This window comes from Dipteris shenzhenensis, chromosome 19 (assembly GCF_047967505.1).
Source record: "Dipteris shenzhenensis isolate YYH24624 ecotype China chromosome 19, Dip_SZ_1.0, whole genome shotgun sequence".
Classification (NCBI taxonomy): Eukaryota; Viridiplantae; Streptophyta; class Polypodiopsida; order Gleicheniales; family Dipteridaceae; genus Dipteris; species Dipteris shenzhenensis.
Genome location: NC_141614.1, coordinates 47,512,088 through 47,528,775, shown reverse-complemented (window position 1 = coordinate 47,528,775; position 16,688 = coordinate 47,512,088). Strand labels below are relative to the sequence as shown.

The window sequence follows — 16,688 nt, the reverse complement described above, 5'->3', positions numbered from 1 at the left end:
GTTTTAAAGGTCACAATCACTGCCCAACTACTAAAGGATAACTACTTAGAGACACACTATCTACACAAAGCGAGTCATAAAGAAATTGTTAAGGTTGAGATAATAGAATGATCACTTCCTCCTCCTTTGAATCCTTATCCTCTTCATCATCCTCTGGCTCACCTTCCCCCACATCATCATCATTGTTATTAGATGAGCTACTGTTATTGTCAGAATCATTGATAGAATCACTAGAAGTGGAGCCGTCAACATTAATTGGTTTGACCTGACGACCATAATAAACAATTTATGTATCCTCCTCTTCTATCTCCATTTCCTCAACATCTAAGATTGGAGCTTCCACCTCAAATTCATTAGGCACTTTGGCAATCCAGGTAATGAGAGATGTATTTTGCTTGTATTCTCAACACAGAGTTTGTATACAGAAAACTACAACCTACTGCGTTAGGTGATTAGATTCACCAACCACGATAAGTTTTAAGACAAGAACATTACTACACCCTAAACCCTAAACCGCAGGAAATTAAGACAGGATTACTACACCATAAGATAACGATGTTTTCCTCATGTGGCAATTTGCTAACGTGTGCGCTTTGAATACAGCTGGCGAAAGAGTTGTATGGTGCATCAGTTGTGGCCGCCACTACAAGCACAGGAAAGGTGCCATTTGTGAAGAGCTTAGGTGCAGATGTTGTTATCGACTATACCAAACACAACTACTCAGAGCTTCCAGAGGGATACGATTTTGTACTTGATACAGTCGGTAAGCCAAAAGGTTTCCCTGCCAATTTCATTGTATGCTACACTATCAGCCACAAGATTTTTCCCTCCCTAAATTTGACGATTTTGGGTTCTTTTTAGAGTACAAGCAAGAATGTGGTTAATGCATCTGCAGATGTGATTGCTGAAAAAAATTGGTGCCGCATCTTGCATTTATTTTTTAATCATTTCGAGCATTTTTCTGTTCTTTCATAGTAATCTTACTAGCTCATCTGTCCGCAGAATTGATTAGCACATAATTTAAAGTATGATTATTTGCATCATTGCCATGTCTTCCGGTTTTATCTATTTTGATAATTTCCTGAATACGAAGCTAAATGTCATTGTGGAATATAAATGCAATCATAAATCTCATTGTGGAATATAAATGCTTGATTGCAGGGGGAGGGGAAGTTGAGAAAGCTGCGAAAGTTGTGAAAGATGGTGGGAAGGTGCTTACCATTGCAGGGCGGGCACGTCCTCATCCAGCTGCATTTTACACCTTAACATCCAGTGGTGCTCTCCTTGCCGAGTTGGCTTCTCTCATCGAGAGCAAAAAATTGCGGCCCATCATCGATCCCAAAGGAGCCTTCAAATTTTCTGAAGTGAAGGAAGCATTCAAATATTTGGAGACTGGGAGAGTTGTGGGAAAGTTGGTTATAATGCCCATTGAGTAAAATGCCACACGAACTTGTTGGAAGTACTTTAGTATGAGACTGTTGAACATAAAGTGATACATCATACTTAGTGAGACTTTTGTTGGAAGCACTTCAGTGCTACATCATACTTAGTGAGACTCTTTAAAATAAAGTGATATGGTACCCATACTACTAGCCTAATCCTGTAGACTTGAAACCTTTATCATGGTATATAATTTCACTGTATATAGAGAATGGTGCTAATATTGTTTGGGGTATAATTTGTGTTTTCTCACAGTGTATTATTGTAGTGTACATATAGAGTGGTGTTAACATTGTTTGGGGCATATAATTATAGGAGTGGAAGAAGCCAACTTGCTTGTGTAACTTACATTGAGCTATTGGCAATGTCAATGCCCCAATTGCATTGGAGAAAGTAGATGTAATAATTCATTTTAATGCTTTGATTACACATATAGATACATGGAATCATCTCTCGCCGTGCATTTTCACTAGGACTCAAACCATCTGTTAGCTTCTAGAATACTTGCTTTGGCATTGAAATCAAATAATAGGTTGATCCACTTTTTGTAAAACTTGCAATTTTTGTTGAAAAAAAATACTTTGTGTACAAGAAAAGAGGAAGACAAGATATGACTCCACTAGGAAACTTAGCTGAGAGTGACTAGTACTATCGTATCTGATTAACACAATACATTTATGCTACCATAGGCCCTAAGGATTGTAAAGTACTCATTTTTCACATTATTAAAGGTAGAAAAGTAGGGCTTAGCTCTAAAGACTCTAATATTCATATGTTGCCAAATATGTGTGATAATGGATGCTACTAGAAGCTAGAATGATGTGAGAGACTAGTACCGCCCCTTTTTGTATGACTATGCTTGCAACAACAAACATGACTAGAAATATTGTTGTGATAATGGATGCCCCAAGAAGCTAGAATACATCCATTACAAATCATTAAGACTCTGCCTACCACCCAGAAAAGCATGCTTCCATGAGCATATAACTTGGACCTAAGCAAAGATTTTAGAGACTTGTGCTGCCTTTTTAAAAAGTGACTCTACACTAGTAACAACAAATATCACTTGTGGTCTACACCAATCCAACTAGGCTTGATGTGAAAGGGCTCTCAAAGGGCTACTACAATCATGGCTCCTTTTTAAAGTAACAACATATATCACTTGTGGTCTACACCAACCCAACTAGGCTTGATGTGAAAGGGCTCTCAAAGGGCTACTACAATCATGGCTCCTTTTTGCTAAAAAAATCAATTAGGCAAAGGCAAGAGTACTGCCTTGCACCCCTCCTTTTTGGCATTGTAACTCCCATGCTTAATCAAATCAATTTCGAACTTATGGCTCTATAAGGGTAGGCCTTTACTTGATGGGCATTTGCAATGCTCCCGATTCTTTGCTGATCGCAACACTCACCTTTTGGAAGCATGCAAGGGAAATCTCTTGAAACTGCCACTACATGATTATGATAAATTTGCATTTAAGTCAAACTAAAAAATCTACACTCAAAACACTTGCATTACAGTTGGGGTTGGAGTAGCTCCTTCATTGGATTTGCAATTTGGACTTTAAATTGTACTATAAAATGTGAAACATTCAAGTATTTGAAATGCCTAACTCAAGAATCAAGATCTCAATGAAGCGAAAAAAAACATGCTTTTAAAAAATACATAAAAAATAAAAAATGAGGCATACCGTTTGTGAGTTTTCTAATGTTGGTATGCATGCCATGTATCTTTCAAAGAATGAATAATGCAGGCAACAAATGATTTGTGAATGGTAAGAATGGATAGCCCAAGGCAACTTTGAACAATCGAAAGCATATAGAGTAGCGGGTTGCAATGATCGAGTAATACAAGCAAGGTACGAAAGAAAATAATTTGAGAGCATTGGGTCGAGACCAAAGAAAAGTGGTAAGCCAAGAAGAGGACACCGAGCGAGAAGATCAACAATAGAGGCTTCCTCTAGAACTTCATAGCTTTGAAGAGGCTTCCTCTAGAACTTCATAGCTTTGAAGAGAATTTGTCATGGTTAAGGCATGCGTACCTTTACGAAAAGCCTTAAAAAAAAATGCATACCTTGAAGAAAAGCCTCAAAACTTATATGGGAGGATGCAAAGCTATTGAGACTCTCAACTAGTCCCTTTGTTTTGAATCTACAAGTTAAGCATGGATGGACCAATAGCTCGGTCCCCGATCTTCTCGAGTGTACCTATCTCAATTCATCATTCGATGGGTACATTTTATTAACATTTTTGCTTGCAGATTGCATTTCGTATAACACATGTATTGTTTATTTTTTCTTTTCACAAGCTCTTGGCAACTACATTGCTTCCCAATAGTAATACTCTACCAAGGTTAAGAGAAGTAGTGAAGTCCATGTTGACAGCTCCAAGGATGTCATATAAGGAGATTCATGCATGTGTCCATAATTATATTTTGTATAGAGGAGAGTATGTAGACAACATTTGATGTCCCATTTGTGATGAACAACAATACAATGAGGACTCAACAAAGAGCCATTGCCTCAAAAGATCCTTCATCATTTCCCTCTTAGACCACGACTAAGATTTGTCATCGATCTTCTTGAGTGCATATATATCTCAATTCATCGTTCGATGCATACATTCTAATACCATTTTTGGTTGCAGACTACATTTCATATTTGAACACATGTATTATTTACTTTTTCTTTTCACAAGTTCTTGGCAACTATTTTGCTTCCCAATAGTAATACTCCACCGAGGTTAAGAGAAGTAGCAAAGTCCATATTGACAACTTTAGGGATGTTGTATAAGGAAATTCATGCATGTATCAATGATTGTATTTTGTATAGGGGAGAGTATGCAAACAACATCCAATGTTCCATTTATGATGAACCAAGATATGATGAGAACTGCCACTGCCTCAAAAGATCCTTTGTCATTTCCCTCTTTAACTACAAATCATATTCATGTTCGATTGCCCTTCAATTGCAAAAAACATGGATTGGCATGCGTCACAAAACCACAAATGTAATGTTGCAAGATTTGGCAAATTGTGAAGCATTTAACATATTCAAAGGATGTGGCCTATCTTTAAAGATGAGCCATGCAACTTGAAGTTGTAGAAATCAACTATGCATCATCCAATAGGAATGGTGATAACAAAAATGAATACCTTTTTGTGATGTAGCACATGGCTAACTCTATGGTAAAAGATGTTGCAGATTGCATAAATGTTTGGTTTGTTGATCTAGGTGTTGCTAACTACATGAACAGTCATGGTGAGTGGTTTAATGATGTTAGAAATTTGGAAAAGCCAGGTTATGTTGAAACATGTGATGATAATGTGCATCCAATTGCATAGGTTGTTAAGGACCCACTAGCTATGCAGGATCGCAGAACGAAGTACTTGTCAACTATACTCCATTTTTCGAATATCACCAACACCTTGGTTTCAATTGGTCAAATGGTTTAGTAGGGTTTGCACTTTAGATTTAATTGTGATGGATAATTTGTTGAGGATCTAAAAAATCAGTGCCTCTTGGTTACAAAAGGAATAGAAATGGCATAATGTTTACCTTGGATGCTCATATCCTAGATGTTGAAGCTACTATGTTTGCACATGGAAGAGGTGTCATTGTAAATATTGAAATACGACACAAGTGCATTGGGCATGTGAATATACATTGGTTGAAATCTATACAAATGCAAAGAACTGTTGTAGGTTTTTTTGAATTCAAAGTGGATGGAATGCACAAAATATGTTAAGCATGCCAAATGAGAAAATAGGCAAGATATGAATTTGCATGGAATGTTGAAGTAAGCAATAGATGTATGGACAACCAAAGTTGCTTCTATTGGTAAATGCCAATATTATGTGAGCTTTATTTGATGATTAGACTAGGAAGGTATGGGTCTACTTTATGAAGCATAAAAGTGAAGTGTTCAGCCACTTCAAAGCCTTTAAGGCTAAAGTTGAGAAGGAAAAGGGCATGCAGATAAAAATGCTCAGATTTGATTGAAGGGGAGGGTATTTCTCAGATGAATTTAGTGATTATTTGAAAGAGCAAGGAATTTAGAGAAAGTACTCATGTAGATCTTGTAAAGAAGTAGGGAGAGAGGTAGGAGACTCGACTGCAGCTTTCTTCACAACACACAAAAGAGAGAGGACAAAGGTTGGAGGCTGAAGCCTATCTTCACTTTAGCACACAACAACAATACAATGAAAGATGGGTATACACTATATGTGTAACCCTAGAATACACGATTCATATGTGAACCCAATCCAAACATACGTGGCTATCTAACTATGCCACAAGTATACCTAACACAAGACGGTGACATAAATGATAGTCACCCAGGATATACATCAGGGGTGGAGCTTGATATCTCAACACTCCCCCTCGAGCTCAAATCCATCTCGAGTACACCAAGTAAGCTCCTAAATCTACGAAGCTTCTCTATACCCAAGGCCTTCGTGAAGATGTCAGCCACCTGCTCCTCAGTGCTGACATATACTAGATCAACCTCTCCAGCTAGAACCTTCTCTCTCACAAAGTGGTAATGCACCTCAATGTGCTTTGTTCTAGCATGTTATTAGCAAGCATAATACTACTAATGTTGTCACAATAAATGACAATTGCATCATGTGGTGACTGGCCCAAATTAGTAAGTAGCTTTTGTAACCAAGCTACCTCACATGCAGCCACAGTTGCACCCTTGTACTCAGCCTTTGTACTCGATAAGGCAACTGTCGGCTACTTCTTGTTGCTCCAACTGATGGTAGCACTCCCAAGGGAAAACATAAATCCACTAGTAGATCTCCTATCGGAGATACTACTAGCCCAATCAGCATTTGTGTACCCATGTACTTGTATCGGACACCCAGCCTCATAAAAAAGCCCATACTGTAAAGTGGACTTTACATATCTCAATATGTTCCTAGTCGCATCCAAATGTGGCTTCCTCGGTACTTGCATAAACTGACTCACCAGTCCAACGGCATAGCTCAAATCTGGCCTGGTGATAGTCATGTATATCAGACTGCCAACTATGCATCTATATACAGTGACATCTTCAAGAATCTCCCCTTTTTCTGCACTGAGCTTCACATTCTGTTCCAATGGAACAGAGATGGGCTTACAACCTGTCATCCCATACTTAGACAACATATCCAAACCATACTATCTTTGCAACAACCATATCCCTCCAAGGGACCTAATAACTTCAATGCCCAGGAAGTAACGCAGCTCTCCCAAATCCTTCATTTCAAACTTTTGCTTCAAAAGTAGCTTCACATCATCAATGTCTGCATCACTATCACCTGTAACAATTAAGTCATCCACATAGATGACTACCAGTACAATCCCTCTATCTGTTCTTTTTACATAAAGTGAAAAATCTGCATTAGAAATCTGAAATCCAATGGTAACAAGATACTGGCCTATCTTGTCTGACCATGCCTTGGGTGCCTGTTTTAAGCCATACAAGGCTTTGCGCAATTTACAAACGAAATGGGGCTGTGCATCATCTTGATAACCTTCTGGTTGCATCATATAGACCTCTTCTTGCAAATCACCATGCAAGAAGGCATTCTTTACATCCATTTGATGCAAAGACCATCCTTTTGTAGCAGCCATAGCAATTACTGCTCTCATAGTTGCCATCCTTGCAACTGGACTGAAGGTTTCCTCATAATCAATGCCATATGTATGTGCATATCCTTTGGCAACTAACCTTGCCTTATACCTGCTCACAGACCCATTGGCATTGTACTTCATCTTATATACCCACTTTTAGCCAATCGCCTTCTTATCATGAGGCAAAGGCATCAATTCCCAAGTGTGGTTTGCATCCAAGGCTGCCATCTCCTCATCCATTGCTGCCTCCCAATTTTTCTTTCCAACTGCTTCCTTGAAGCAAGTTGGCTCTGGTTCTTCTAGGATTTTGACCATATATGCATAGTGATGGGCTGAAAAACCATCATATCTCAGCCTATCAACATGATACTTAACACGTGTGGACCTACGTGTACCTGGAGATGGAGGGGGGAGGGGAGAGGGGGGGAGGGGGTGGTGGAAATGGAGGAGGGAGGGGAAGGTGGAGATGGAGGGGGGAGGGGGAAGGAGGGGGAGGGGGGGGGATGGTGGTGGAGATGGAGGGGGGAAGGGGGGAGGAGGTGGTGGAGATGGAGGGGGGAGGGGGTGGAGGAGGGGATGGTGGAGATGGGGGGGGGGGGGGGAGGGGGTGGAGGAGGGGATGGTGGTGGAGATGGAGGGGGGAGGGGGAGGGGTTGGTGGAGATGGAGGGGGGAGGGGGAGGGGGGTGGTGGTGGAAATGGAGGGGGAGGGGGGAGGGGGAGGGGGTGGTGGAAATGGAGGGGGGAGGGGGAGGGGGTGGTGGAAATGGGAGGGGGGGAAAAAAAGAGAGAAGAAATAAAAAACTTGATGGATGGAAATCGAAAGGGAGGGAGAGGTGGTCACTTGAATACATGATGATAACCTAGAATGCTACATCAAGCTATATTGGGGATGCTTCAAACTTAGCTAGGCCTATTTGACTTGGGACTAAAGGCTTACTATGAATCATCAATGAAAGTAAAAGAACTTGAAACCTTTCCACTCTACCTACTCTATCTCTAATAAGTCTGGACACCAACAAGCACACGCTATGTACCTATTGGGTGGACCAAAGAGTCAAGACAAGAGATTGGGTCTGTGAATCTTGTGAAAGCACTTCCACTCAAGTCTAGGCCTTGCTTGGTTGCTCCTGCATCATTGGTTTCATCTCGATGCTCAAGCTAAAGGAAAAAAACCCAAAAGCTAGATATCTCTATCCACCATTTGAACTCGCCATCATCTAGTGTCTCTAGGAAAACCCCATCTGAAAGGATCTTCGGACACTCCACAAGCAACCCGAGCTTGGGGACCCCATCATCTGCAACCATTGGAGCACCCATCCATGGAGGCGGCTCCAACACCATGCCAAAAGCTCCCCCAATGGAGTGTAGAATAGACTTATACTCCTTGGGAGTGCCGAGAAACAAAGTATCACAGGGAAGCGAGGTATGTGATGGGTTGACTCCATATCATTAACATCAAGCCATGGTACCAAGGAATAAGGTAAATAAGGTGGGGCCCCAAAAGGATTGGGGGCTAGGTCCACCATCTACCGAGTGGTATCAGGGGAGCTTAGAAGGAGAAGGAAAACCCCTCTACCATAGATGGTGACTCTTGAATGTGCTCCCCATCCCAATGTTAAGCATGGCTCTTGGTTGGCGTGAGGCCAACTATGATGTCTACCATTGCCCTGTCCTGTAGAGTGACTATACAGCTTTCTTCACATGAACTTTATCTTCATGGCTTGGGGAGTCAAGGGTGCTGCCATGTGAAATGGATAAAAGTTATGGATGGCAATAGACAAGGGTTATCCTCCCTTCTCCATCCCCCCATGTGTGTGTGTTGATATTTCAAGACAACCATAATCCATTTCAATCTTTTCAAGACGAGAAGCCACATAACAAACTTTAGAATATCAAAAAATTGTTTTTGCTATACAAAAATACCACATGATATCGAAGGAGCTCCACTCACCTGCATCCATCCACACAAAGAAAAAGTTAGAACTAGAACCTTTGATTGTGAGACTACAAGCTTCAAAGCACAGCTCCACTTGTTATCAATGTCACAACATCACAAGTTGTTCATAATATAAAATTTCATGAACCTTGGATGATGGTGCATATTAGGGCACCTTAACATTTGATTGTAACAGGTACCAAATGCTCCATCAAAAAATATTTCCCTTGTCATAGGGCTATATGAGCCATAATTGGAATTCTCACTCGTAAAATATACCATAAATGCTATATGAAAACGTAACTTAAGATCACCATACCTTAATGTAACACAAAATGACCATATTTCCTTGCATGAGTTGTTGTGCTCTTACTATTATAAGCATGTAGCCTTGAGTATCTTCCATGGATACAATCTTTCGATTGCAGGAAATAAGTATTGGGTCATGTGTTCACGTTACATCACTAGAATATTTATGGTCATGAAATATTAATGAATGCCATGTATATGGTAATAAGTCATACACACATATAGTACTTATAAAGCACATTAATAATCATATCCAGATTTTTTTACCAAAGTTTTATTAGCTTCTTGTGTAGCTAGTCGTATATGACCTCGTTAAGCAATAGCTCAACTCTAGGAATATTAATAGACATAACTAAAACGTGTGCAAGGTTATCATAATCAAAGAATAGGACGTTATCAGCATAGTGATGATTGCAAATACCTTCATGGCTTTTTCAATAACCACCCTTCCTCAGTTTGTGTGTCTCAATGTTGAAGCTCTTCTCAAGCTCTTCTTTGGCTACCCATAAGCTATGAAACCCTGTGCTACCACGAGGTAGTCAATAGAGCGAGCGAGAAAAAGTGAGCGGCGGGCCCAATGAAGCGAGCGAGTTTTTTTACAATTCCTCCGATGAGAACAAATTTGAAACCGAACTTACTATAGCAAGATGTTGTCATAATAAGCATACCAATAATCAGACTTACAATCCACCCTATCTTTCACTTGAAGGACATAAACTAATTACCAAACTCATAACATAGATGACTATCGAAATACCACTTCACCCGCAAAATGCACTAGACCAAAACTTTCCAAATGTATCCATGGTTCGCCACAAAAATTATCAGTCTATGAACAAAATGGTGTTTTAAACCATGTTCTAATCCCCCTGACATTCATCATCAAGAAAGTAGTTGCGCGCATGTGGTTTATCTAATTGCCACTCATCATATCTCTTGTCGGCTGTCATGAATCTTGCCATTTTTTCTGCATAGCATGGCAACAAACTACAACAAAACATACATTTCAAAGGAAAGTAAGTCAAAGTGGAACAATGAAAATAATTTCCAATAAGAAGAACTTGCCATCCTTATACAAAAGACAATTCGCTACTAACAAAAAGCAAAAAAAATCAATTGCTAGATCAAGGCCTTACAAACACTATCCAAAGCATCAAAATTTGTACTTTCTTGATTCAAAGGCACCCGTAAATGTTCACTATCTACCATATTATAAAGAAGCTAAATAACACTTTCAAAGTCCTCAATTTTAGCATTCAAAATATATAACAAAAAAACTCAGGGCCAGTAGCATACTACTCATCAAAGGGGTTTGTGACAGGTTCCACTCTCTCTTCTTCCCCCTCTCCATCATGCTCTGACCTGATCCGTTTTCCAGAATGATCTGCTACAAGTGGCTCAACAATGCTAGCCATAATACTGTTGTCTGAATCAAATGAAAAACAAGGCCTGCCAATGGCCTGACAAGCACGCATAAGAGGGGCTGTACCACAACCCATCTCTAGAACCAGCCCTCCAGGAACACAAAGAAGAGACATAATGCAACCTACAAAAAAACTACTCCTCTCTAGTCCACCTCGTGCTAGCTGAGAAGACATCGACACGATTGTCCTTGCAGAGGGAGGTATGTAATGAGTCCAGACATCTTCACGTGGATCAATCAAAAGCTGTTGGAAAAGTGGAAAGCTCTCCTCCCAAAAAATTATTGGATTCTTCTTTGCTCTACGTATTAGAGCTAATACTGAAGATTGCATCTGGAAACCACATGGAGAAAAAAATGTATAGTATATTGACTTCAACTAGCAAGCATTATAGCATGAAAGATGGCAAAGATAGCATGCATAGGACTTATCCTTCCAAACATAGCATGCATAGGACTAACGAGGAGACATTTGTCAAAGACACTTTTATCATGGAATGCAAACATAGAATGCATGGAATGGTAGCTTACCTTAACACTTTTATCATGTTCTCTACAAAATCCATATGGAAACTTGTCATGAATGATCACACGTCTGACAACCTCCAAGCCCTGGACATATGCAAACCGTTCCATCCAACCAATACATTGTCCTACAAGCAATTAATTTTATTTAAAACTAGTAGAATGGAAACGAAAAATGTGAAATGTCAATTGTGGTATTGTGCCTTACCTGCCAAAGGACATATGCATGCCAACCAACCACTATCAGACAAACAAGCTGATGCAACTGCAAGCCCATGCCGCACATGGTCCTCGAGCAAGACATTCCAAGTAGGAGTGGATCCTCTCTCATCAAGTGGATAGCCAGATGGAAAATCGAGCAATATAAAATCTGAAGCCCACTTCACCTTCTTACCCATCCTCTTGTAGTCCTGATCTCGACTAGCCACTGTAATAAAAAACTCATGCAAAATAGCATACTTATCATTTCTTTTAGAGTCAGCAAAGTCTTTGCCCATTGCAATGTAATCTCCAACTGTACAAGCAAACAAAGGTGTGATGCCACGGGCCAAGGAAATGTCAGGTGACTGTGATCGATGGAACACGTATTGCTTCACAAGTCCTGAGATTGATTCTCCACCTATATGCAAAAGCAAATTAATTACAAGTAAAACTAGTGTTAAAGGAACAACTACATATGCAGAACACAACAACACCCTTACCTGCACTCTCTATGTGATCCATTTCATGCCGCATAGGACTAGATGGTCCCTCATCTAGAAAGAGAACAATCATAAACTTATTAATGCAATGTCAAAACAAATTGAAGACAACATCAACAAACAATCATATTGTATCTTCCTTACCTTTTTCTGTAGGATGTTCTTGTTTCTCTTTCTCTTTCTTCTCTCTCCTTGAGCTTCCCTCCACTTTGTCCTTACTTGATTCATTGGCTTTTTGTGAAGCATAAGTATTGTACAAGTCTCTTTCTCACACCAGTACTTGTCCTTTAGGAAAATCTATCCACCAGGGACAATGTACTAATTCCCATTGAGAGAGACGGTGCATGCCAGGTGGATACATGCATGCAGCATGACCAATCTCCACCCAACTCTTGCACAAATTTGGAATGTCAGAGATCCTTTTCTCTATTGCCAAGTGGGAGAGATATCTATCAACCAAGAAACACAAAAAAATTGGATGTCCCAAACCATCAAAAGGTCAAGAAATCAAGTGGAACAACCATCAATGATTGTGTAATTACATGAATCAATAGCACAAAAATAGACAAATGAAAAATGAACCTTCGAATGAATTGACAACATACCTATAAACCACCCTATGGGTAGCCATGTCCAACTCAGATAATCTATCTCCTTTTTTTCCACCCTTGCTCTCCATCTTTATTTCCTTTGATCTTAGCACCACAAACATATGTTTTCTCCCCTCCAGTTTTATATCCTCCATGTATTGCTGCAATGTGTAATCCTTAGGGGTATCCAAAGGCATGCCCATTGTTGTGATCACCCTCAAATCTTCAAGCACTTTCAATGACTGTCTCTCCACCTTCTCCAAAAATATCTCTCTACTAATCCACCTAAACAGTAAAAGTTGACGTAATTTTATAATAAAAAAATAAGAGTCATGTTATTGGCAAGAAACAAACAAACACCATGAAAGATGATTTGTATTGGTAGAAGAAACACACCCTCTATACTCAAGGTCGCCCACAGGCATGAAGTACATGTCTCGCATAGGTTTAGTGGCTTCTAACAAAGAAAGGAAAATTTTTTTTTTTTCTAATCTCAAATCAGACTTTGCAATGAGTTGGAGCTTCTCCAATGTCACGCAAGAGTCCGCACCATCAAAGCGCAAGGCAAACAACTTTTCCAACCAAGCCTCTCCAAGACCAGGATCTATACAATTCAACACCTATCCAAAGATGACATGTCAGTCACTTAACTTCAAAATAAATGCAACAAAGTATAGAAAATTCAATTCACACCTTTCCCATCCTATCAGCAATTCTCTTTTGAATTATGGTACGCTGCTTTCCTTCTGCCTCTCCCCTTTGATCTAAAGGTAGCTTTGTAGATATTTTGTCCATTGCTTTTTTAAGCTCTGTATTGTACTCAACCTACATACATAAGTTCCAATTAGAGAAAGCAAAGGAGTGATAAAGAAATAAGCATCAATACAAATGCAACATTCTACTTGGAAGACAAGCCTTGCCAGATAACCTCTTGTCAATGGAAACCATGGCTTCTTCCCTTTACTCTCTTGAGCCCTCCAATTCTCTATTGATTTGATCTCACTCGAAGACAATGTTTTCATAAACACCATAGAGTCACACTCACAAATGTTGTGTGCATTTATGAGTATGTCCCTTAGCACTACAATGCCTTTATAAATGGAAGACACTTGGGTACAGGACCAAATTTGGATGCTCTCCGGCGAAGAATACTTGATGGTAGTGGGTCTGGTAAAGGGGACAGAAATAGGCTTGTGGATTTATCACACATAGTGATTGAAGAGGGTGGGATACAATCTCCTGAGATGAATAGGCCAATAACAGAATTGGTGAGCATAAGAAGAAAGAGGGGTTCAAAATGTTCAACATCGGTCCATGCAAATGATAGTCATCGACCAGAATACATGACAGTGACAACAAGGAGAGTGATAGGAAAAAGAAGACAAATTGATTTTAAAATTCCATCATAGGACGTGGTTTGTAGAGAGATAGATATTCATCAAGCCAATTGGGCGATCAGGAGAATTGAACCAGATAGCGTTGTCACATGCTTTGGCTACTTGGTAGAGAGTCGGAGACGATGTGGGGCACTAATCAATGCACTTGGTAGAAGTGCAAGTTATGGTGTGCCAGCCCCTTGTTTTAAGGGAAGAAGGCAACATTCTCATGGAGTGACAGAGCAGTTTGTATGGTTTTGTAATACTTCTGTCACCCATACATGGAATGTGGATAAATCCATTCAAGGTGTTCCTGGGGTCTCTCCAGGTGTATGGAAGGTTGCAAGTGGGACATCAATGACTGTAGATGAGAGGGGTGCCCTTGTAAGGGCAGGGTTCGTATTTAATAGTGATGATTCTATTGGTGTGATGGGACCTCCTTATGCACAGCAGATCCATACACCTAGCCATGTGCGCCCTTCTCATCCCGATGGAAAGCTTGTTTCATGGAGAAGTAAGTTGAATAAAGATTTCAACGAAAGGATACACAAGGCAGTTACAGAAAATGGGGAGGTGGTGAGAGAGAACATCATTATTCCACATGAGGTGCATGTATTCCATGTTCATACAACAGGATCAATGTCTAAGGGGCTAACATATAGTGTCTTGATTTCAGAGTTTCCACGTTGCACATGCCTTGATTTCACAGAAAGGGAAGCAAGAAAAAGTCCCTACATGCCTTGCAAGCACATATACTTCGTGTTTATTGTTGTCTTGGGCTTAACTAAAATGGTGCATCAGTTTATGCATCAGGCTGCATTGACAAAAGTTGAATTGTTTCAAGCTCTGGGTGGTAGAAGAAACCCATCAAGTATGTAGTGTATGGCTTGGATGCCCTTTTTTTGCAATTCCTTCAGAATCGGATAATATATGTAGGTGTGCTTCCTTGCATGATGCTGCACTAAGTTGTATTTTTTGAAGGTGGAAGAAACCCATGAAGCATTTAGTAGGCAGCCTAGATGTCCCTTTTTTATATTTCCTTTGGAAGCAGATGATATACATAGGTGTGCTTCCATGTTTTGGCAATGCACAAAAAAACATTTTGTACAATCATTCCAAGGGTTGGAAGATATTTTGAAGCATCAAATTTTTCTATCAATTTTTTTTTGTATGACATATGCTTTTTGTGCTATGGAGTTAATAACTTTTAGAAAAAAGGTGACTTCTGACAACATGAAGAGCAGTTAATGTAATATGTTACTATTCTCATTATTGAAAGCATTCAATGTTTTATTTTATCATAACTTTTTCACAGCAAAGGAAACATGATTTGAACATGTACTTCTGGAAACATGCTAGCCAAGATGCAGGTGAGTGGTTAAGCTTTCTTGGAGCATAAATTGTGGTAATTGGCTGTCCTGGATGAATATGATGTGGTTGTTATTAAACAGATAACACCTTGCATTGTTGTTTGTCCACGCTCGCTTATTTGGCCTCGCTTGCTTTTCTTCGCTCGCTTTTTGGTAATCCTCTGCTACCACTTGGGCTTGATTGGATGCATTTGGTGAGGCAATGCAAGTTGTGGCTGTGGTTGATAAGCTGATTGAGGAAATGAATTAGGAACTCTACATTTGGTAGTGTCATGGCTTTCCCAGCAAGCACAGTAAGCATTGTAAAGTGATAGCCTTGACCTAAGGCATGGGCATTCATTACTTATTAGTGGTTCCCATTGTTGCAAATGCCATACTATACACTATCTCTCTATGGTAACAAATGGGGGTTGCTAGGAGCCTCCATTTGCTAGCCTAGTTGGTTCAAAAGATTAGTGGCCAGCCCTTCCATGTTCATTCCCTTGGAAGGCACGTATGTCTCCTTGGCCACTTCTAAGGTTAACCCTTCACTGTTTGTGACACATCGGAGGAAGGAGAGGATTTATCCATTGTAGCTTTTTTCATCATGTTATCACCTAGGCATATCGTCGTCTTGCCTGCATAACTCAAGTGACATGGGATTCATGGCCAATAGGTGGTCATGAAGCTTAGGATCCCATAGCCCAATGAGGAAGTGTGATAGAAGCTATGCATTGCTCATCCTCTTGTGGGGCTTGCATCTTGAATTCATATGTTTAATCCTAGCAATATAGTCTCTTAAGGATTCTATCTCCTTCTTCTTTACCTTGTAGCGCTGGTTGATGGGGCTCCATTTAGGATCACTAGGGGTGAACCCCACTATGAAAGATGTACGCAATGTATCCTAATTTATTTTCTCTCTAGGGTTTAAGAATCTATACCATTGTCTAGCCTTATCTTAAAGTAATTTACCTTGTTTGAATCTCTAACATCACCAAAGGATTTGTATCCCTTCCCAGAAATACTGGAGGCATGGTGGCCCCCCTTCCTAGTGCTTGCACCACGATCCTCATGGCCTCATCTATTAGGACCCTTTGTAGTACAGGAGGGTTTTGTAGGAATATGGTACCAAGGTGGCCTTGTTGGAGGTGCTTGAGGGGTGCCTCTGCTGATTCAATGATACAAGGGTAGGATTTAAGGATCCTGACCCACCAAAAATTAAAATGGTAAGTGGGGTCGGTGTGGGTAGGCCTAGTTAGTTGGACTGGTGGTCTGTTGAGATTGGCATATCCACCCAAACATAGGTTTATACGATGCAGCCATGGGGGCTAGGACATACCTCTCATGTATTGTGTGTCCAAGCTAAAAATGTTGGTGCTTCGGTAGCAGAGGGTCTCAATGGTGGGCCTCTTTGAAAACTTCA

General features: G+C 40.2%; 1 long non-coding RNA gene across 1 annotated transcript; it reads left to right on the top strand.

Moving 5' to 3' along the window:
- The first annotated feature begins 354 nt into the window (after window positions 1-354).
- Window positions 355-1,652, top strand: LOC147890555 (uncharacterized). Its single transcript, XR_015542810.1, has 3 exons — window positions 355-374; window positions 604-763; window positions 1,162-1,652. It is a non-coding gene; the product is annotated as an uncharacterized LOC147890555 (long non-coding RNA).
- The last annotated feature ends 15,036 nt before the right edge of the window (window positions 1,653-16,688 follow it).